The sequence below is a fragment of the Schistocerca piceifrons genome, chromosome 2 (genome assembly GCF_021461385.2).
Source record: "Schistocerca piceifrons isolate TAMUIC-IGC-003096 chromosome 2, iqSchPice1.1, whole genome shotgun sequence".
Taxonomy (NCBI): domain Eukaryota; kingdom Metazoa; phylum Arthropoda; class Insecta; order Orthoptera; family Acrididae; genus Schistocerca; species Schistocerca piceifrons.
This window is the reverse complement of record NC_060139.1, coordinates 79,775,117-79,791,114: the sequence shown is the minus strand read 5'-3', so window position 1 is coordinate 79,791,114 and position 15,998 is coordinate 79,775,117.

The window sequence follows — 15,998 nt, the reverse complement described above, 5'->3', positions numbered from 1 at the left end:
AGGATGGCCGGACGCGGGATTGAACCGTCGTCCTCCCGAATGCGAGTCCAGTGTCGAACCACTGCTCCACCTCGCTCGGTGATTAACTGGATCTGACTTATAAACAGAACTAGCGACCATCGAACATATCTCTTTAAATAACGAGTACAGCTCTTTCCTGACTGATAATACACTATGACGAAAGAAAATGCGTAAGAGACTCTGCATTAACAATTAGGTGGCTTGTCCCTCTTGGTCCACCTTTGTCTGAAATATTCATGGACTGTTTTGAACAACACCATTCTGAATTAAGAATCTTTGAATGCAAATATGAAATACTGGCTCAGATACACAGGTGATATGCTGCGTACGTCAACAGGCCCTGCTAGACAGATCAACACGTTCTTCCATAGTAAACAGTCAACATAAAAATACTCAGTTTGCAATAGAGATACTAACAAATCTGTAAACTTCCCAGATCCAACCTTTGACATCAGTACACAAACACATTATTTCGAAATGTATACAAGAACAACTACAGACAAGTAAGAAGTTCCTGTTCAGAACACTCATTAACACCCAAACATGCAACTTTCCACTCGATGGTGCACTGTCTCATATCTATTCCCATGTCCAAAGAAGATTTCAAAGCAGATTTAGGCACAAATAAATTTATTGTCTCAATCAGTGGGTAAAATGCTTTCTGCACTAAAACCACATCTTTCACAGAAAACAAAAAAATTGAGAATTAAACCCCTCCCATATGCTCTCTCTGCTGCTCCTTCCAATGTCTGCAGGAAGTGATGTACAACATTATACCTATCACGGAATGCAGTAAGGACACTGAAATCCTGCAACTATAGATTTCCTGCTATGTGAAGAACACCAGAGTCCAGTGTATTTTCAACAGCAAAGAAATGATAAGACTCAATTACTAGCCAACAGTGGGGTACACAAAATTACTTGTCCTGACTGTGATAAGTTTGGTGTTAGTCAGTCAGGCAGAAACGTAGTAACTTGGCTGGCTGACCATAAACACTGCTGGAAGTTGCAAAATTATAGCTCCATATTTGCTGTGCATGTATTGAGTGAAGGCCACAGAGGTGCACAGCTACCAACTACAATCCCCCCACAGCTTTCACTTAGCAGACAAAGTCAAAAAATCAACCTGTTGGATATCCTAGAAGTTAAATAAATATCTGTCACCAGTGCTGATTTAATATTAACTGACCAAACACAGCTCAACACTCCGTCCCTTCTAAACAACACTCCATCCTCTCAGTTTTCCCACACTGTCTACTCCTGTCTGTTTCTCTTGCATTTATTTATTTTGGTTTTATTGTGACTGTCTACGTCCTCCACACATTCCGATGTTACAACAGTCAGTTTATGTTTTACACGGTTTCTGTACAGATTTCCACATGGAATACCTCTTCAAATTGCTTTTAGCTGTCTTTTCAAGTACTACTTTATTTGACTGGGCTTTTTAATTTAATGTGAATTGTTATATAGGCACTCTTTTTCGAGTTCAGTGTATATTCTTTCTCTGGTTTGCTCCCCTTTTATTTATTTATTGTTCAACTTTTTACCTTTTTAATTTCATTACCACCATCTTAACAACTTCTTTGACGACGATGGTCGGTTAAAGTCTAAGGTGAGCTTGTAAATTGAAAACAGGTTAATTAAATAAATTTTCCCTGTAGTACGTACTCAGTATTGTGCTTTACGTTTATTATTATTTTGTTGTACCAAGAAGCGGCGGAAGAACAATATAGCATGTTATAACACACATCAAAAAAAGTTTTGCATGACGCCAGTTCCCAGAAGTGAAGATCGACGTTGACTGTGGATACTGTATCACAGACACACTCCCTCTGACTGTTCAGAGATGTCATTAAACCCACCCAAAGATGTAAATAACCATGCATGAGCAGGGCTTATTAGACGGAGGGAGTCCGACAGCCGATCAGTTCCAGTCACTCCACCAGGAAGGAGGTACACAGCTCGTGCTGTCTGTAGTTCAACCATGTCTAGACCGTCAGTACCGCGGTTCGATCGCGTCCGCATTGTTACTTTGTGCCAGGAAGGGCTTTCAACAAGGGAAGTGTCCAGGATCATCAAAGCGATGTTGTTCGGACATGGACGAGATACAGAGATACAGGAACTGTCGATGACATGCCTCGCTCAGGCCGCCCAAGAGCTACTACTGCAGTGGATGACCGCTACCTACGGATTATGGCTCGGAGGAACCCTGACAGCAACGCCACCATGTTGAATAATGCTTTTCGTGCAGCCACAGGACGTCGTGTTACGACTCAAACTGTGAGCAGTAGGATGTATGATGCCTAACTTCACTCCCGGCGTCAATGGCGAGGTCCATCTTTGCAACCACGACATCATGCAGATCGGTACAGATGGGCATAACAACATGCCGAATGGACCGCTCAGCATTGGCATCACGTCCTCTTCACCGATGAGTGTCGCATATGCCTTCAACCAGACAATCGTCGGAGAAGTGTTTGGAGGCAACCAGGTCAGGCTGAACGCCTTAGACACACTGTAGAGCTAGTGCAGCTAGGTGGAAGTTCCATGCTGTTTTGGGGTGACATTATGTGGGGCGGGTGGTCATGGAAGGCGCAGTAACGGCTTTAAGATACGTGAATGCCATCCTCCGACCGATAGTACAACCATATCGGCAGCATATTGGTGAGGCATTCGTCTTCATGGACGACAATTCGCGCCCCCATCGTGCACATCTTGTGAATGACTTCCTTCAGGATAACAACATCGCTCGCCTAGAGTGGCTAGCATGTTCTCCAGACATGAACCCTATCGAACATGCCTGGGACAGATTGAAAAGGGCTGTTTATGGACGACTTGACCCACCAACCAGTCTGAGGGACCTACGCCAAATCGCCGTCGAGGCGTGCGACATTGTGGACCAACACTGCCTTGACGAACTTGTAGATACTATGCCATGGCGAATACAGGCATGCATCAATGCAAGAAGACGTGCTACTGGGTATTAGAGGTACTGGTGTGTACAGCCATCTGGACCACCAACTCTGAAGGTCTCGCTGTATGGTGGTACAACATACAGTGTGTGGTTTTTATGAACAATAAAAAGGGCGGAAATGATGTTTATGTTGATCTCTATTCCAATTTTCTGTACAGGTTCAAGATCTCTCGGAATCGAGGGGATGCAAAACATTTTTTGATGTGTGTATATACAAATCCGTAGCCTACACACTCCCTTCACTTGCTGCATGGCACGTTGTATATGTGTAAGGGGGAACTGTAGAGCTTTAGAAGTAAGAGTTCAAACAACACTGATCATAGTAACAACATCTGGGCAAAAAATTCAAAGTTTCCATATAACAGGAACACAAAATTTCATCGCAAGAAATATTTGTAGCGTTTAGAAGAAATTTATTGCTTAATCTGCAATGCCATGCAGTCTCAAGAAGTACTTTCAATATAATACTTCATAAGCTGCTGATGACAGAATGTTCTGAAATCTCTTTGAAGACTACATTCTGTGTCTGTAACCGAAAATGACAATAGAAGCTTCATAACATTTCAAGGAGTTTTACTGCCTGTAGTAGTTTGTTTCTAGATTCGCGTCTGTCTTCAATTTATCTTGGTGTCTCATGGATGCCTATGCTCACTGCTTCACGTTGATGTTATTGTGCATCTTCTGAAAACCTCTGAGATGAGATCGTACACACTAACTTTGAAAAGCTCACGTTCTGAAACAAACATTCTCGTATAACCTGACGAAATTGTCAGTTAAAGATGGAATGACTAACAGAATCCCACTCTGGCACCACCGATACGGAGTGATTCTTCCATGACGCTTGATTCATTCTTCATGTTATCTCAAATTAACTGGCCCATCCTACCTGTATTCTCCCTTGATCCTTTTTCTTCTACAGATTGAGCTACACAGTTTTCACTGTAGAGACTTATCGTAACGATATCTCACAAAAACTTATAATTTTCTGATTTGTTCACCTTTATATTTGCTGCGACTTTATAATCCATACGTCGGGATATCGGTTCCTGAAAATCTCCGGTATTTGTTCTGAGATGAGATTATTCTAAAGAAATCCTAAACTTAGTAATAATTCGATTTCTAGGTTGACCAGGATTGGTTTCTGTGCATTTTTCCCGGTATTACAAGGTGACTCAGAGAAAACCACGTAGGGGGAAACTCATTTAGGTATGTATCTACGGAACGGCCTAGGCTTTCCGAGGACCAGACACCAGTTGACTTCTACTATGACTGCCAGAAGGCCATGGTATATGAAGATACATACATAAAAGGTTTGATGTCTCTAGCCGCTCTAAATTTTACCGGAAAATGGTGTTTTCCGTATCCTTAATACTCTTACAGTATACGGAAAAATCGTGGCAAAGTCACATCTTTTACTATTGTGGAGCTTGGTATTCCCAGAAGTGTACTACCAAATATTAAGTGTGAGTAGTATGCAAAAGAATTTAAGATTCTACAGAATGCTTCATTTCAGGAAGGAAGTTACTGTCATAATATTCTAGTTACTGGATGTGGGTGGATCTGTTCCTCACTTGATACTAGAGGGAACTAAATAACTACCTTGTCGCATCACAGTCTCCGATGAAAATACTGTATTTTATCTCAAATGATTCTGATCAATAACTAGTCTCCAGCGAAAACGTTCTTTGCACTGCACAAGCTCAGGTGAGAAGACTAGCTGGGAATACCCATTCAACTGCAAAAAGCCCACCACAGGCGTTTGGAGCAATGCTGTTTACAGTGCTTCTCGTGGATAATATGAAATGCATGCGAAGATTCACATAGCGGTTCCGACATGGGAGGTAGTAACACACATGTTTAATTATGTTGAGGCCAGAGGAGTTAAAGTGCCACTGAGTTACTTTAAAGATTTCATGGTGCTTTTCCAGCCTATTGTGGACATACCTAGATGTAAAATGTGAAGCATTATCCTACACTACGGTTGCCGTTCTTCCCGGGTGAGATAGTCTTGTGTAATCTCAGAGACCGAATTCGAAAATAAACGGATGAAGATGGCCTTTCATAAAGACTCATCACTCTATAGATTTCCTGGAAAATCAATACGCTTCGCCTTGGCTTCGCTTTCCTCCAGCATTGGAAAAAATTAGCGTTGCTCTCTACGAAAACTATGGTTCAGTAGTATCGATACACTAAATTAATGAAGTAATAAATGGAAGTATTGGTACCATTGGTACGGAAAGAAACATAAATGAATGTGTAAGACAGAAACTGAGAGCAGACGATTTCTCTTTGTTTTTTTGTTTGTTTGGCTGTTTGGTTCGCAAGTAATTAGTACCGTGCATCTTTCAGCGTTATTCCATTGTGTACTTTATACCCTTAGAAATGTAAACTGCATTTTATAAGTAATAAAAGTTATTTGGTCATGTAACTTCTGCGCTTTTATGTAACCAAAGCAATTGAAGACATGCGCGTAAAAATGGGTTATCCTCAAACGCAAAAAATTAGACATAAGTGTTGCCATCTGTTGCTGTGTATGGGACCTATCAAAATGGACTTTGGTCTCACCCCTAAATATCACTTAGGGGTGAGACCAATTTCAATTTTGATAATTCCCATACACAGCAACAGATGGCAACACTTATCTGAAAGCTTTTGCATTTAAGGGGTAGCCCGTTTCTCGGCGCATGTCTTCAGTTACTTATGATGCACGTACAGTTTACATGCACAAACATAAAAACATATATATAATTATTGTTGTTATATCTACTCCATCGAGCGTGCTTCACCATGATCAAAGGCAAGTATTTCCGGTTATTACTGATAAATGCGAAAGTTGTTCATTAATGACAGAAACACGTATTATATAAGCTCGATGAAGGATTGAAGCACTGTCTGATATATTTTTGTTTTGCTGTTTGTTTGTTTTTAACCTTTTTGTTGCGGAAATTGCGTTTTCTAGCGCTATATGATAAATCTGTATTATTTATTTTCTTTATTTTCACTACAACGTCCGTCTCTTTCACGTTACAAATCAACAGTTTATTAATAAAACCTCAACTAAACTTTAACAGTTTCAATTTTGCTGTAAAACTGTTTACTTTTAAGTTACAGACACGCCGATAACTATATCGAACATAAGTGTTCCATAGATTACCGAGTACTTTATGTATACTCAGTCAGTTTGTAGACAGTTCACTGCTTTTAGGGAACTCTAATAGGACACTGATGGAATGCGTAAGGAAAGCGATAGTTACAAGGTAGCGCTAGATAGTCATGCAACGCACCTAACGCACCTAATATAGAAGTAACACCGGTACGACCTTAACTGACCAGTGCTACAGGGAGTGCTACCGAATTCTGTGCTTACTTATTACAGTGTACGGTAGCCTATGGTAGTTTTAAAGCTCTAGACATAATTTATATTACGTCGTTTCTAGTGTTGTTCGGTTGTTCGGCGTACAACACGACGATTGTCGGGAAACATGGCTCATCAGTGAACACTACAATTCGCCTGTAAGTACAATCAAAAGTAATCCAATTCTGATGAAATATTTCCACCAGTACGCTACGGTTAAATTATATGCACACTGTACCCATCTGCTTTGAAGCCCAATGACCCATAGTGTCCACTGAACTGTTACAGACCAGTTTTTATGGCCTCTTGACTATCGAACTGTGAGATGTAGTACATCAACCCGACCTTTCGCTCGTAGCCACAACTCATCACCTGCTCATTGGGGTGAAGAGCTCATTAGTGCCGCAGGCGGTCAATCATCGTGTGTTGTTAATCCGATGATGATACTCTTGAACGGCAAAGACTCACAAATTTTTCATAAACTTCATCTCTATGAAACTGCGTTCCCCTCGTCTCATACAGACTGGAAAGCCTTTTCCAATCACTTCATGTAACTCAAAGAAATCGCTGTCTTTATCTATCATGTCAGTCAGATAAATGACTACCCACAGCCTGACTGACTCTCTTATGCTAGGTATGTACCGGAAGCAATGGGTAATCGTTCGTAACGTATTTATTAACTGAAACAGGTTATGCTATAGTGATCCTTCCTGTAAAAGACGTTACTACTAACTGAACAATCATAATATGTATTTCCGACACCGTCACGTCCAACTCTTGAATTTTCCTAGCTCTCTGGGTCTCACACCGCCGAGTTACTGTAGCGACTGCATCCATTTCTTCAAAGCTTCCAAGTCGTCTGTATCGTCAAATCGTTGTCCCTGAAGTCGTCCTTTATGAAATCAGACTCAGAGTTGGAGGGTTTCAGATACGAGATTGTCCACGGTGCTGCTGAACTTCCCCTTCAGCTGATTTGTTGCCAAAGAGTTGTGTTGCGACACAATGTCTCAGTGGATTTTGATAACTTTCAGATTAGGTTTCTCTCTCCAAACAGCTTCTGTAAGCTCGTTCCGTGTTCCTGCATTCCTGCTACAAGGGACACCTTTGACGTCGAACGCTCGGATACCATACTTAGACTAACACTCGATCATAAAAGCAATAGTGGTCTATGTCATCTCCACAGAAATATTTGCACTTGTCTGCTAGTAGCATCAGACTGTGGCATGTTGTAGCTCCAGTAACAAATGCTTGAGTTGCGTTTATGATATAGTTGCAGTTCGATGTGTGTCTCAAAGTGTTCACATGCAATTTCCTGTACAAACTGTGTGCAGTGTATCACGAAGAGAATTAATCCAACGTATGTCGTCCAAATACTAGGGAGAAAGTTGGGACATCCCGAATATATAAATGAAATCCAGGTCGAGAACAGGAAGTCCGCAGATATATTATGTAACATAATAATTCATAAATATAATGGGGATGACACAGAAATATGTGACTTTATGTTAGATAGATATGCTGATTTTGAACATGAAGAACCTGAGCCTGAAGGTGGCTGTTCAAACTGTACACGATGTTCATCTCCACATCTCCAGGGCAACAGCAAACGCCCAGTCAAAGTGAGGACGCACCATCTCCACCAAAACAGTCGAGGCCCAGCGTGTTAGAAAATATTGATGACAGTGTACTAGAGAACATTTATGAAGACTATTACAATCGTAGCTTCAATTCCTATACAGAACTAATGAGGCTCTATAAGTGCATTAAAATAAATCAATTTGCAGATTAATTCTTAATTATGTGTCTGGCGAAAGGAGAGCAGGAGCTTATTTCAAAGGAAACAGACTCTAGCAATTACAAACTATAAAATGTAATATCGCAATTTGACAGTGAAAGTTCATATGGATCTAACACTTCACTTTTGGCATCTGCAAACGTGGGCACTAGAAGCGTCTAAATGGTTTGCTTGGACAATTTCAAACCTTCGATTTCTTTTATTGTCAATTTTAAGGCCGAATAAAGCATTTCATACATGCATATTACTACGTTTGTCACACGTAAGGAGTATGTATTGAGAGTAAATCGAAGAAAGATGAAGGTAATGAGAAGTAGTAGAAATGGGAACAACGAGAAACTTAACATCAGGATTGATGGTCACGAAGTAGATGAAGTTAAGGAATTCTGCTACCTAGGCAGTAAAATAACCAATGACGGACGGAGCAAGGAGGGCATCAAAAGCAGACTAGCAATGGCAAAAAGGGCATTTCTGGCCTAGAGAAGTCTACTAATATCAAATATCGGCCTTAATTTGAGGAAGAAATTTCTGAGAATGTGCGTCTTGAGCACAGCATTGTATGGTAGTGAAACATGGACTGTGGTAAAACCGGAACAGAAGAGAATCGAAGCATTTGACATGTGGTGCTACAGACGAATGTTGAAAATTAGGTGGACTGATAAGGTAAGGAATGAGGAGGTTCTGCGCAGAATCGGGGAGGAAAGGAACATGTGGGAAACAATGATAAAAAGAAGGGACAGGATGACAGGACGTCTGTTAAGACATGAGAGAATGACTTCCACGGTACTCGAGGGAGTTGTAAAGCGCAAAAACTGTAGAGGAAGACAGAGATTGGAATACATCCAGCAAATAATTGAGGACATAGGTTGCAAGTGCTACTCTGAGATGAAGAGGTTGGCACAGGAGAGGAATTCGTGGCGGGCCGTATCAAACCAGTCAGATGAATGATGACAGGAGAAAAGGGCCATATAACGCGACAGGGCAGTACAGGGTGGGGCAAATGAAGGTGGCACGGACGAATGGATACGACTGGACGTGAATGTATCGAGAGGATACGATTGAAAGTTAGTGTATACATGTAACCACATCCCGTACCGCGCACACCACTTGTACGCCTGACACGTGATCAACACCCGTTCATAGCGCAGTGCGGGCTGTGTCAGTGTTGAGTGAAGCAGTGCAAAGGGGGCACTCACAGCAGAGCAGCGGCTATTCGCTGTGGGAAGTTACGTGACAACAAAGTTATGGAAACGGGTGGTCTGTTGTTTTTGGAGAAGCTGAATGGTGTCAAAGTGCCAGCAAACAGTGGCATGCAATGCATAAGCCCGTCTCACACGGAGCAAGATTCGCTGCAAGTTTCCGAGCTGGCTCGCGCGACGGCTACCTTGCGGGCTCCGTCGTCTGTTAGCGGGCTACCTTGCTGGGAACCTTGTAAGATTTCCAGAATAGGTCCGGTGCTATTTTTCTTGTAAGGTTTCCTGCGTGCCACCTGCGTTGGCCAATCATGAGACGTTTCGTTTGTGACGTCAGTCGTGAAAAGCTTGGGCGGGAAGCCTTTGTTGATAGTCGCATTTCTGCTGTTGTGAGGTGCGGTAGGAAGTTCGTATAATTATTAAATAATGGCACCGCAATGGTCCAAGGAAGCGATTAAAGCACTGATATGTACTTATAAGGAAGAAGTGTCCGTACGTCATGAAAAGCGCAAACTACTATAATAAACACTTGCGTGCAGAAGCACTCGGAAGAGTTACAAGTGACGTGTGTCTTCTTCGACCATATCCATACGTATAAAATTTGCAAAGGATGTACGATCTTCTATCCTATAAAATAAAGTCGTATATAACAGTCATTATTGGTATATTTATAAAGTCAAACAGTAATGAAATGGTGATACTTTTCAAACAAAAGTAGGTGTTATGCGAACTAACCTCAACTCTTTATGAAGCATGGAGAGCACACCTTTTCCAGCGTTTCTCCTCTTAATACAGTTTTTCGTCAATTCTTTCTTTCTTCTTCTCTCATTAGCATGCATTTCTGCATCGTTTAGCACCAAAACAGCTAATAATGGCAGTTTGCTCTGAACATCTGTGCCTGAAGCAGCCATCTTCGTTCGATACAACAGGCAGCCGATCACAACACAACTAGCTGCCGATCTTTCACCGTGGGAGAGCTTCGACATGGAAGATAGCCGGCTCCCTTCCCTGCAAGCCGGCGAGCATGCACGCGATCTCGCAAACTTGCGGCGAACCTTGCTCCGTGTGAGACGGGCTTTAGTGAAAATGGTGTCGGACAGAATCTGTTTTACAAGTCAAGAAACATTCCGAAACGTGCACGTACACCAGAAAATGTGGCTGCAGTTGACCATAAAATGCTTCAGAGTCCTATCAAATCAATCCGACGCCTGTCGCAAGAGACCGGAATAACACGTCGATCATGCGGGCGAATACTCCACGTGGACCTGCACATGCATCCCTACCGATGGCTAAATGGTTCAAATGGCTCTGAGCGCTATGGGACTTAACTACTGTGGTCACCAGTCCCCTAGAACTTAGAACTACTTAAACCTAACTAATCTAAGGACATCACACACATCCATGCCCGAGGCAGGATTCGAACCTGCGACCGTAGCGGTCGCGCGGTTCCAGACTGAAGCACCTAGAACCGCTTGGCCACCCCGTCCGGCATCCCTACCGAGCGTCTGTTATTCATGCATTAAAACCAGCAGATGCTCTTTAGTGCCTCTAATTTTGTGAGTGCCTGTTCACTGTGGTAACAGTTAATGTCTTGGACGTGCATCTGTTCTTTGTGTCTGATGAATCCTGGTTGCACTTGAAAGGTTATGTCAACTTACAGAATCACATGTTCTGGGCAGCGGAGAATCCGCATAACTTCCACGAAACACGATTGCATGATCAGAATGTTGAGGGTGTGGTGTGCTGTGTCTGCACACCGCGTTATTTTTTTTTTTTTAATTAAGTATCAGTAATGAATAATTAATATATAACTTACAACTATCCTAGGAAATATGACTTTTATGGCCATTTTAGCATTTAAGATAACAGGCTGTAATTGCCAAGAATAAACAAATAAAAATAAATATTGTTCCCATCGTTTTTCATCAGATGCTGACTTCGGCGCGTTACATAGCCTACATTTTGAAACCATTTATGGCTGGATTGACGGAGCAGGTCAAGACCAACATGTACTTCCAATAGGAAGGAGCAGTTCCCCGTACAACCGGCAGAAACTTGGAGCACATCTACACAATCTTCACGCCTGACAGGGGTTGTTAGCAGAGGTCAGTCTGGTCGCGGTCGTAGCTGGCCACCCAGGTCACCTGATCTGCCAGTGTGGGATCACCTTGTGTGCGGAGCCGTCAAGTCTAACAAGGGGAGGCATAATAAAAGCTCATGGCCAGAGGTGTAATGTGGCAAAGCACCAAGATGCACTTCTCAGCCGTTGTCGAGAAAATCGACAGTTAATAGAAACCGTTGCGGTGAAATACTCTCTACGATTAACAGTTTTTGTTGTTGTAGAGTTGTAGAGGGGTTTTGTGGGCGCACGACAGCAAGGTCTTCAGCGCCCGTTCAGTATCATAGTGAGGCGGGTGTCAAGGAAAACAAAAAAGCTCAGAATATTTACATAAAACGGAACATAAAACACGGGAAACAATCATCGGAAAAGATGTGGTCACCCACACCGAAGCGTGGGATGAAGCAGGGCGTCAGCAGTAAAACATGGACAACACAGGAAGAAAACGAGAGAGGGGGCTAAAACAATGTAGCAGATGGAAGTGGCTGGCTGACCGCAAGGAAAAAGGGGAGGAGTCAGCCACTCTGCAATACACTAAAACCTCCAGCCTAAAAGTTTAGGCCAGAGTCCAGACACATCACAAAACTTAAAAACCCTAGACACACACGTCTCATCATTAGCTAAAACACAGGGCAGATCACCATCAACTTGTGCTTCTGCCCTTGCATCACGGTATAAAATGCAGTCTGTTAAAATGTGGTGGACAGAGATGTGCACGCCACAAGCATCACAAAACGGAGGATCCTCCCGCCGTAATAAATAGCTATGCGTCAGAGGACAGTGCCCGATCCGAAGACGTGTGAGGGCCACCTCTTCCCGCCTGAGCAACCGACAGGAGGAACGCCACGGCCGAGTGGTTGACTTTACCGACCGCAGTTTATTGGCCGTCACCGGCAGCCATTCGTCCTCCCACAACTCCATGCACTTCCTGTGGAGTGCAGCGATGACTGACTGCAAGGGGATAGGACACTGGACCACATCCTGCTCTCTGCAGGCCTCCTTGGCAGCCCGATCAGCCTGTTCATTGCCCCAGATGCCGACATGACCAGGCACCCAGCAGAAGGATACCTCTTTACCCCGCTGTTGGAGCAAGTACAGTTGGCTATGTATCAGCTGGACCATCTCTCAGTCGGGTACAGGTTCTGCAGCGATTGTAAGGCACTAAGAGAATCGGAGCAGAGAAGAAATCGATCGCCCCGAACACGATGCATCTGCTCCAGTGCCTTCAGGATCGCGTGGAGCTCCGCTTTTTCTACAGCGTCGTGGCGCAGAGGTAAGCACTCGGGTTTGTAATCCGAAGGTCGCCGGATCGAATCTCGCACCATGCAATTTTTTTTATTATTAGTTTTTGTAATTCAAATATATATATATATATATATATATATATATATATATATAAACTATTAATGAATTGCTTATGCATGTTGGTGAAGGCGGATCGCTCTCCAATTGTATCGCCTCCATTTTTCCGTTTTTTTAACAGGGTGTACCAAAGCTCTCCCGTCCGCACTGATTTTCGACGATGTTATAAGTTGCGCTAGGGACCGCATCTACCTTCTCTCAAAGTTAGCAGGCAACTACGCTGTTATGCGGCGGCTCGTTTCGGCCCATTCAACATCTGTCCTTCAAGTGTAACGAGCGAGTAACGGAGTTTATATTTCATACCTGCCACAGCGAATTTGTGTTCGTGGGGTCTCTATTCTAATTCGAACGTTTGACTTACGCTGTACGTATTCGTTTCGGAATATCGTTTCTACGTCTTCCGTTAACTATACGTGGTTAACATTATGAAGACAATTAATAACATTTGTGAAATACAACATTGTTTGCGGAAAACATAATGATGTTCGAAGTCGCCAGTTTTTCCACGACAAACGACTTTCAACAACTTATTGTATGCATAATTGTTGCAACTGATTGCCGGGGGAAAAAAATAAATAAATAAATATATATATATATATATATATATATATATATATATATATATATATATATATATTTGAATTACAAAAAACAAAAACTAAAAAAAAATATTTGTATGGTGCGAGATTCGATGCAGCGACTTTCGGATTACAAACCCGAGCGCTTGCCGCTGCGCCACGACGCTGTAGTAAACCTTTAATCGTAGAGAGTATTTCACCGCAACGGTTTCTTTTAACTGTCGATTTGCTCGACAACGGCTGAGAAGTGCATCTTGGTGCTTTGCCACATTACACCTCTGGCCATGAGCTTTTATTATGCGCAGTATGAATCGAATCTGAATTTCACAATTGGCGGCCTCCCCTTGTAAGATGTATCGCAACAACCCCCTCAGTCTTCAAGAACTGCATCATAATATTTAGGATGAGATTGCTGCAATTCCAGTACAGTTTCTATCCACATTCAAAAACTTGCTGACTGGGGCCCATAAGCGCCAAGAGATGAATGATGGTCACTTTCAACATCTATTATAGTCAGGTTAGCAGACTACTGTATTTCCTTTGCTCTGTTGTGTTTCTTTGTAGCCTGGAACTCTGTTCTCCGGGTCACTTCCATTTGCCCTACCCTGTGTATGTCAGAAGGCACTATACGTTGTGGAGGAATGAACATGTTCATTGCAGAGCAGGGTGTGGAGAATGGAAATGTTTGGAACAGTGACCAGAGTCAAATCCAGTACGAAATGTCGTCATCATCAACACTGTCTCACAGAGAAGAGAAAACTACAGCAAGTGTTTTGCAGCCGGTATGTAGCTCTCCTACAGCTACACAACTGATGTGGCTTTATCAGTGACAAGCAGACTAGCAAACAAGTTGTACATCTGTTTTCAAGAAGCACGAAAAAAATAATTCAAATGACTCTTCGCACTATGGGACTTAATTGCTGTGGTCATCAGTCCCCTAGAACTTAGAACTACTTAAACCTAACTAACCTAAGGACATCACACACATCCATGCCCGAGGCAGGATTCGAACCTGGGACCGTAGCGGTAGCGCGGCAAGAAGCACAAGGCACTTTCGGCCTAAATATTTCAAAGAAACTTGAAACAACCTGTCTACGAAACGTTCATGTGCATGCAAGCAAAAGTGGAAAAATGACTAAAGAACACGTGAACGTTTTCTGACTTCAGTACTTGGCGAATATGAAATAAGTGAAAAGAGCCTGTTGTTGTGTCATAGCTGGTCAGGTCACACAGATCGTAGCCTCCTAGATACAAGTCTTCCAAACAAAAAAGCTGTGCTGAATACATTGCCATCAAAAACAACAACATTTGCAAATCCCTTGATGTTTACTTTTTCGGCAGTATAAGCTCTATATCAGAAGTATTCCTGATTTTGTAGGACTACAATGTGCCAAACCGCAAGTGAAGATACATGGTCCTTATTTCATTATCTAACTTCTCTATGTCGTTTATAATCAATTTTCTGCACCAAAGTATACGCCTATGTTGCAGTATGCTTGACGAAAGGCAGGTTATGACATTGGCATACCCATATCATCATTTAAAATGTAATTAGAATGGAAAGAAAATAATTTATGAAGAAGAGAAATTTGTTAACATCGAATATAAATTTAAGTGTTACCAAGCATTTTCTGAAAGTATTTGTCTGGAGAGTAGCCATGCATTGAAGTGAAATATGGGCGATGAACAATTTAGACAAAAGAGAATAGAATCTTTCGAAATTTGGTGCTACAGAAGAATGGTGAAGGTTAGATAGATAGATCACGTAACTAATGAGGAAGTACTGAATAGAATTGGGGAGATAGGAAATTTGTGGTACAGCTTGACCAAAAAAGGGACAGGTTGATAGGACACATTCTAAAATATCAAGGGATCACTTACTTAGTATTGGAGGGGTGTGTAGTTGGAAAAAATCTAAGAGGGAGACCATGAGATGAAGACAGTAAGCTGATTCAGAAGGATGTAGGTTGCAGCAGTTATTCTGTGATGAAATGGCTAGCACGGGGTAGAGTAGCATCCCACGCTGCATCAAACCAGTCTTCGGACTGGTGTCCACAACAACAAGTGATTCTGAATGTAAAAACGTGACTTTATTAAGGTGTGCACGTTTTTCTCCTCCACTCTGTTTTAACCACTTACTTTAAATCCCGCATCTGCACTTTACAGATTAATATAAGCACTATCAGGTGTGTAGGATATGTGTACTTTGCGCTATTATAATTAGTTTAAGTAGAAGGTTTTTGGCACTGCTGTTTAAAATGTAATGATACGCTGACGCCATCGAATTACTTAAAATTTCCCTCCTATGGTATCAATATCTTGTTACTTTGTTTCTCTGTATTGAAATGTCACTTGAGGTAGAATTTAGTGTTTTGCATGGAAATGCCCAGACCACTGGTTTCTTATGGTCGAGTGTTATGCTAAACATGGTTTCGTGCGGTTCAGAGTGTTCGATGTCAAAGGTGCTCCTTGTTAGTGCTCTTGGCACAGCTGTGTTCCTATTAACAAAGAAAATGGCACCTTCGTCATCCCAAAATCGGTTACTATAACTACTTAAGGCTCACAAACTTTTGCGGCCTTGGAGAAGAAGTTGGATATAGA